Source organism: Sylvia atricapilla, chromosome 17 (assembly GCF_009819655.1).
Source record: "Sylvia atricapilla isolate bSylAtr1 chromosome 17, bSylAtr1.pri, whole genome shotgun sequence".
NCBI classification, from domain to species: domain Eukaryota; kingdom Metazoa; phylum Chordata; class Aves; order Passeriformes; family Sylviidae; genus Sylvia; species Sylvia atricapilla.
In genome coordinates, this window is record NC_089156.1 from 10,287,052 (window position 1) to 10,294,549 (window position 7,498).

Sequence of the window (7,498 nt, forward strand, 5' to 3'; positions counted from 1 at the left end):
GGCACCCCCTGGGAAACGGGGATCAGGTGCAAGGAGGATCCCAGAGCCAGGATTCCTTACAGGGAATGGGAGAGCAGCACAGGGAGGAAAAGCAGCGGCTCGGTGGCTGTGGGCACGCAGAGGCTCCTTCCTGCTCTGCAAACCCCTCACGTCTCCGCAGGCGAGCGGAAAAATCCCTGCTTCCCACGGCTCCCAGCCTTCGGCATCCAGCCCGTGCTGCCTGGGATCAGGGCACGGGACAGGACAGCCCTTGCAGTGTCACCCCTGGGCAGAGCAGCGCCGGGGCTCAGCAGCGATCCCGTGTCCCGGAGCCGTGACAGGACCGGGAATTCATCCTGGAAGCTGGCGGCACCTCGGGTGGGCGAGGTGTGGGAGCACAGGGAAGCTTCCAGCATTCCCACAGCGATGCATCCCTGTCCTGTCCTCCCGCCTGGGGCCTGCCCAGGCACCCAGGCCTGCTCCAGAGGCCTCTCCCAAGGCGGGATTGATTTCTGCCCATCCACAATTCCATCAGTGACGCCTCAGTGCCGGCGTCTCCCGCTGGCTCAGGGACACGTCTCCTTCCCACCGCGTTCGCAAATCACAGCCAGCCTCTGGCAGAGCCCAAACGCTCCCATCACACCTCCCTGGAGAGTCCCACACTCAGACTGGATCTTCTGGTTCATCTCCAGGCTGTGGCCACCCGTGTCCTCCCCCGTTGCCCCTCCTCCGGGAAAAAAGCAGGAGAGAGGAGCACGAAGGATGGATCACATCAGGTCTGGTGCTCAGGGACACGGAGGCTCCAGATCCAGGGTGTGACAAGGTTGGATGAACCTCCAGAGGTGACTCAGCCCTCGGGAGGACACATCCAGCAGCAGTGATCCGTGGATCCAAGCATTTCCCAAATCCACGGATCACTGGCAGCGGCTTTGCTGGTTCCAAGGCAAAGCAGCACAGCCTGAGCTTTCCTGAGCTCCCCGAGGATTTGCTGGATAAATGTGTGGAGGGGACACAGTGCAGGGAAATTCCCACCCAGCAGCACCCATGGAGAGGAATCCCAGCAGGATTTCTCCTGGAGAACGCAGGGATGGATGAGCTCTGATCCCCTTGGAGGAGGTTAATTCCCGTGATCAGAACTGTCCAGGGGGGAGAACATTACACCAGATATCAGCAATTATCCCAAAAATCCAAACACGAGAATGGCTGCAATTGATAGGATCCCCCACTGGCACTAATCACCCATCTGTGGAAGGGGAGGAGGGAGCCTGGGACCCACTGGAGCAGCAGATCCCAGCACGGGCTGGGAATATTACTGGAAATCCCAACATGACAAAATAGAAGCATCAGGAGTGACCGAGGGGCTCCAGGGGTTCTCCTGCCTCCCAGAGACTCCAGTGCGTTCAGGGCCTTCCACAGAGCTGGTTAAAGCTGTAGGAATCCAAACCCTCTCCTGGCAGCACCGTGGCACATTCCCAGCCCTTGGATGTGCTGTCACCCAGGATTTGATCCAGGAGAGGAGCTGATCCCATCCCTGTCCTTTCCCTCCCTGCCTCAGGGGCTGCACATCCCTCCAGGACCATTCCAAGGGTGTCCCTGTGTGCAAGGAGGATCCCAGGGAATGTGTGGCATGCAGGGAGCACCGTGCCTGCTCCGTGCCTTGTTTGGGAATGGGAAAGCACAAAGGACACCGAACACCGATGGATAAAACAACCACCCAAACCCTTTTCCTTCGTGTCCCGTCCCCATCCATCCCATCCCGTGGACACCAGAGCCACCTCCCCTCCTGCCAACAGGTTTGAGCTCCTTCCTCCCAACTTTTAGCTCCTCCAAGAGGGATTTTTCCCGCTGACAACCACTTTACTCCTTGAGTAACCTGTTGGTCCCTACTCCCAGCACGCAGATCAGGCTGAGGAGGACGAGGGCAGTGCAACGGACGGGATGTCAGGAGGAATTAAATCAAGTGTCAGGAGAAAATTCCAGGGGGGAAGCCACTTTCCTGATTCATATTGCCAACCAATTATCCCTGTGACAGCCCGGACAGCAGCGTTTTGTCATGGCTGGGAGCTCGGGAAGGGAATTGTGCGGATCAGCTCCTCCAGAGCTCCTTTCCCGAGCCCACTGCCGTGATCAGCAGCACACAGTGCATCTGTCAGCCCCCAGTGACACCCGGCATGTGCCGGAGCTGATGGATTCACTGATGGATTCCCAAGGAAAAGCAGCTCTGCCAGGGAAAGGCTGGAGATTTCCTGGGAACACGATGATGGGCGCTGTGGCTCGGAACAGCTGAGGCGCTTGGGGCAGCGGGGTGGGAAGGCAAGGTGACGATTCCATCGGGAACACAAAGGGATTGGATGTCTGCACAAGGTGGGGACACGGCCCCGGGTGACAGCTGCCCCCGCAGTGACACCGGCGGTGCCACCGAGGCAGCACTAACGGGGTCCAGCCAGGCTCAGCGGGTTTTGCTCAGGCACAGGATTCATCCCTGGTGTCTCATCAGCCCCATGGGGAGCTGGGAGCGATCCCAAGAGCCCACACAGCCTCTGGGGTGGGGTCAGCACAGGGCGCCCTCAAAATACCCCCGGACAGAGATTTGGGGTGGAAAATGCAGCAAAGGAGCAGGGAAAGGAGTCAGGGCATCAAACCCAACCCAAGCATCAGCAGGATTTTTCATCCCTGGCACAAGCATGCTGAAAAGCAAAGGAAAATCGCCAGAGGCAAAAAGCTTCTGGAGAAGAGGAGGTTGTGGGGAGACCTCACAGCACCTTCTGGTATCTGAAGGGGGTACAAGGGAGCTGGAGAGGGAATATCATCAGGAACTGGAATGGCTTCAATCCAAAAGAGATGGGGTTTGGATGGGATATTAGGAAAGAATTCTTCCCTGGGAGGGTGGTGACGCCCTGGACAGGTTTCCCAAAGAAGCTGTGGCTGTCCCTTGATCCCAGGAAGTGTCCAAGGCCAGCCTGGACAGGGCTTGGAGCCATCTGGGATGGTGGAAGATGTCCCTGCCCATGGCAGGGGGCAGAATGGGATGAGTTTAAGATTCTCCCACTTATTAAACCAAACTCATCCCTGGGACTTGGACAATCACCAGGGGCTCTTCCCAAAATAAGGTGTTTTTGTTCCCAGGGTATGCTCAGGACACTGCTCTGAGCTGGGACAGGGAGGTTTGGGGCAGATGGAGCCAGGGGGGACATTCCCTCCCCTGGCCCCTGTTCCCGTCACACGGAGCTTTTCCAATCCAGCCAGGTAAATATTTGCATCCTGGAGAACCAAAAGAAAAACGAAGCCAACACCAGCTGGGGCCCTGAGGAAGAGTCTCTGACTCTGTCCATCGCTGCTCATAAAGCCCAGCTCCTGGCTGAGCTGGGATCGTTTGGGAGAGGTGTTCCATTGAGCTTTCCATCCCCTGCTGAGCCGGGATGGATCACGGCGGGAGCAGCAGCTGCTCCTGCTCTGCCTCGGACAGGAGCACCAGGATCAGCCCCAGCTCCGGCTCCTCCCGGACACCCACCCGGCTCCCCCAGCCCCAGATCCCACAGGCAAAAGGGTTTCTTCCTCATTTGTGCCAAACCCGTGGAGGATCAGGCTGCCATTCCCAGCTCCATCCCACGGGAGCATCCTCCTGCTTCACAGGGCAGCTTCCAGCGGGGCCGCTCCTTGGGGAGAAGCCAAAAGCTCTGAGAGCACAGGGATAAATGCTGAGCTGGGAAAGCCCCATTCCACACCGGGACACACACCCCACGGCAGCTCCCGAGGCAGCTTTTTACCACCATTCCCCGACCTTTTTGGCCATCCAGAGGCGTTTCCATCACCACAACCCCACAGAGGCGGCCCGGGATGTCCTTCCCAGCCTCCCAAACACTCTCCCAGCCCTTCCGAAGGGTCGGATCCTGAGCGGGGAAGGATCCCCTGCGCAGGGCTGGCGATGCCACATGACACAGCATCCAAAGGGCCTTAAAATAAACTCTCCCTCCGTGCTGAATTCCCTGCGGGAAGCAGGCGCCGGCACGTGTGTGGCCGCACCCCCGCGTGTGCTGCCGGCGGCGCGGGCAGCAGCGCACCCCTTGTGTTCCAAAAAAACATAAAATCACCATAAAAAAGCGTCTTTAAAACCTCTCAGAATTTAGCAGCGATCGCCATGGATACCAATCACCGAAATCCCTGCGTTGCCACGGTAACGCCTTTCCCCCATCCTGCCTGTTTATCCTGGATCTGACACACCATTTATCGGGAGTGATAGGGAGAGAATTTGAGAGCAACCTTCCCTAAGTGCACGGAAGCAGAAAAATCCTCCGTGAGGAAATCACTATTAATAGAGATAAAACAGCTCCAGCGTGGATCAGCCCTGGCCTGAAGAGCTCTGTGCCTGTGCAGAGCTGCTAAATCCCGGGAAAACTCCGGGAGAACACAACCTGCAGCCACAGGGAAGGCAGGCAGGGGCAGACAGAGATGAGAACACGAACTCACAGCAAATTTTGCACATTTAAAGCACAGCTAATTAACACCAAGGCCTGTAAGAGCGAGGCTGGTTTGCAAAGGAACAGGATCCTGGCATTGGGATGGTTTGGGAATCGCTGCTGGAAGCTCTCCTGGAGTCTGTGGGTGATGCTTGGGGCTGATAACACCAGAGCCCAAAATAATCTCCTTTGTTCCAAAACTGGAGCTTCCAGGGGAGTGGATTTGTGGATCCAACACTCAGATGTTTCACTCAGAGACACTCAGTGGACACTTGTGGTGGCCGCTGGGGTAAAGAGACAGGCTTTAGATGGGATATTGGGAATATCCCAGCCTGTGAGGAATATCCCAAGGCCAGGCTGGACGGGGCTTGGAGCAGCCTGGGATAGTGGAACTGTCAGAGGCTGGAACAGGATGAGCTTTAATGTCCCTTCCAATCCAAACCAGCCTGGAATTCTCTCTGAAGTATCATCCCTGTGATGGAAGCCACCACTCAAGGCCCTTTGATCCATTCAGCTGAATTCCAGGAGTTTTCCCAGACTGACATTCCTGGGTGGATCTCGGGCTGGGAAATGGCCCAAAGAGAACAGGAATTCCTGCAATCACTGCTGATTTGGACAGTTCTGAGCTGCTGGGGATCAATAAGGTGAGCTTCCAGCAGACCCTCATGGGAGAATCCTTAGGGATTGATTGCAGGCAGTGTTTAGTCCAAGCTCTTTATCAGGGACAGCAGCAGAGCACAGAGCTGGAAAGGCTGAGGCAGGACACTGGGAATGACAGAGATCCAGCAGGGATCCTCCAAGTGCTGCCTTCCCTCACCTCAGGAGCCTTGAGGGACGGGAATCAAGCTGCAATATCCCAAATCCACGATGGGCAGGAGCCTGAAGGATGGGAGCACATCCCACACCCACCCCATCAGCTACTCCACAAACACAAAACATCAAATGCACAAAGATCAGTGGGATCAAGGAGTTTGGAAAAGCCACCACTCATCCCTATTTCTCTGTCCTGGGTTTTGTACAGCACTTTGTATCCCAGAGCTGTCATCCACAACTGGAAATATCCATGGGACTGCCATCAAATTAAAAATTCCAGCCAGGATAACAATCCTGAACTCCAGCTCAGACATAACACTGGTAAATAAAAAGAGCAGAAGGAATTACAGCACTTCCCAGCCTGATTTCCAGCACAAGAGACGAGGTAGTTCCTCCCCCTCTCATTCCCAATGACACAGATAAGGAGAGTGAGAAAAGTGCCAAAAATCCAAAGGTTTTTTCCTTCATCAGAAGCAAACCTGCACAGAGTGAGGAAAAGCAGGGAGCTGTCAAGATGAGATGTGCTAAAAATGTCACGGCCCTCCCAACACTCGAGGCATTCCTTGGGAGAGCTGGGCTTTTTCAAATCAAACGTTTTGATCTTGGAATTGTTCTGCTGCCCGACTCCCGTGGGGAAAACGGGAAGAGAGCAGCATATTAAGGATCCTTTGAAGGTATCCTTCCCAAGATTTACCAAAGGGAAAAAATAGAGACACAGTTGAGCCTCAGGCCCCGGTTAAAGGCAAAGGAAGATTTCCTGGAGTTGAGGCACAAGAGCTCCAGAGTGAGAAAAGAGAGATCCTGAGTAAAAGTGAGCACGGGAAGGCTCCAGAGGCACATGAAACAGGAATTGCCACCCTGAAAACAGAACCCGGTTTGCACCAGCTCTGCCAAGAGAGTTGGGCTGGAGAAATAACTCCTTAGGTCACAGCAAAGATGTGGATTGAAGGACACCTTCCTTTTTTCCTGCCCCCATCGGGAGAGCAGCCGTGTGACTCAGAATTCCCCCGACCCAACGTGAGCAGGAATTCATCCCGGAGAAAAGTCAGCCAAAGTTTCAAGGGTTTAAGGAGATAAGAGACTTGTCCTTGAGCAGTATCTGATCACCTCTGTTTGTACAAACAACGAGAATGCCGGGAGAATAAATGGATTTATACTCACCTACGTGGGAGACGCGGAGAGCTGGGAGCAGCAGGAGGGGCTGGAAGTGTCACCACAAGAAGGAAAGGCTGGAAGTGCCACCACAAAGCAGGAAGGGCTGCAAGTGTCACCAGAAGCAGGAGTCAAAGCCAGGAGACACTCGAGTGTCACCCCAGCACCATCACTTTCAGTCTTTGTCTAAGTTCTCAGATTGGAGCAGTCCCTCCCCTCCTCTCCTTCCCTTTTCCCCTCCCTCTCCCTCCCCAGCCCTGGCAGGGATTATAAAAACTCCCAGAGATGGATGCAAACTGTTGGATGTGTTCATAAAAACAAATCAATCAATCTTCCTCTGTGGAATAATCGCCTTAGAGCCAAGCTGCTGCTCCACAGAGCTCCTGGCCTCGTTTGGATCCCGCTGCCGACCCCGGGGCTCTGCCTCCTCCCTGCCATTCCACTGGATTATCCCCGGGATGTGCCTTTGCTGTGAGATTAAAGCTTGTTTTACTCCAGATTCTGCTGCTGTTCAACCGGCACTGCTCAGGTTGAGCTGATTTATTCCCTGGAAAGTTCCAGTTCTGTTTTTAACGCCTCAAAAAGCGGGATCAAGGGAGAGGCAACACTCGGTGGGATCTCCCTGGAATTCAAACTCCTCCATGCAGGCAGTTTTCTGGGATCAACACCACCAAGGACATCCCTAGCAGGAACACTCCCAATGGATTGGAGAAGTAAAAATCAGAGAAACCAGTGAATGGAGCTAAGATATGGAAAACCTCAGGATAGGCATTTGCTCCTCTGCTCTGGCCTCGGGAACCTGACATTTTGGGAAGTGTCTGGCTCCAAGTGTCAGGGAGTCAGGAATGCTGAGAGCTTTGGAAGCGTGGCAGGAGGAGCCTGGGACAGAATCCAGCTCCTGCTCAGAGCACCAATCTCTCCTTGGAGTCCCAGCACAGGGCTGGCATTGATGGACAAACAGCAGAGCCCCAAAAACAAACGGAGAACCAGGTACAAGATGGAAGGGAGGAGCAGCAGGAGGAGGAACACCTCTCCCTCACCCCAGGAGAGCAGGATGTAGAAAGAACAGGATTGTCCTTCTTCCCCTCCCAATTCCA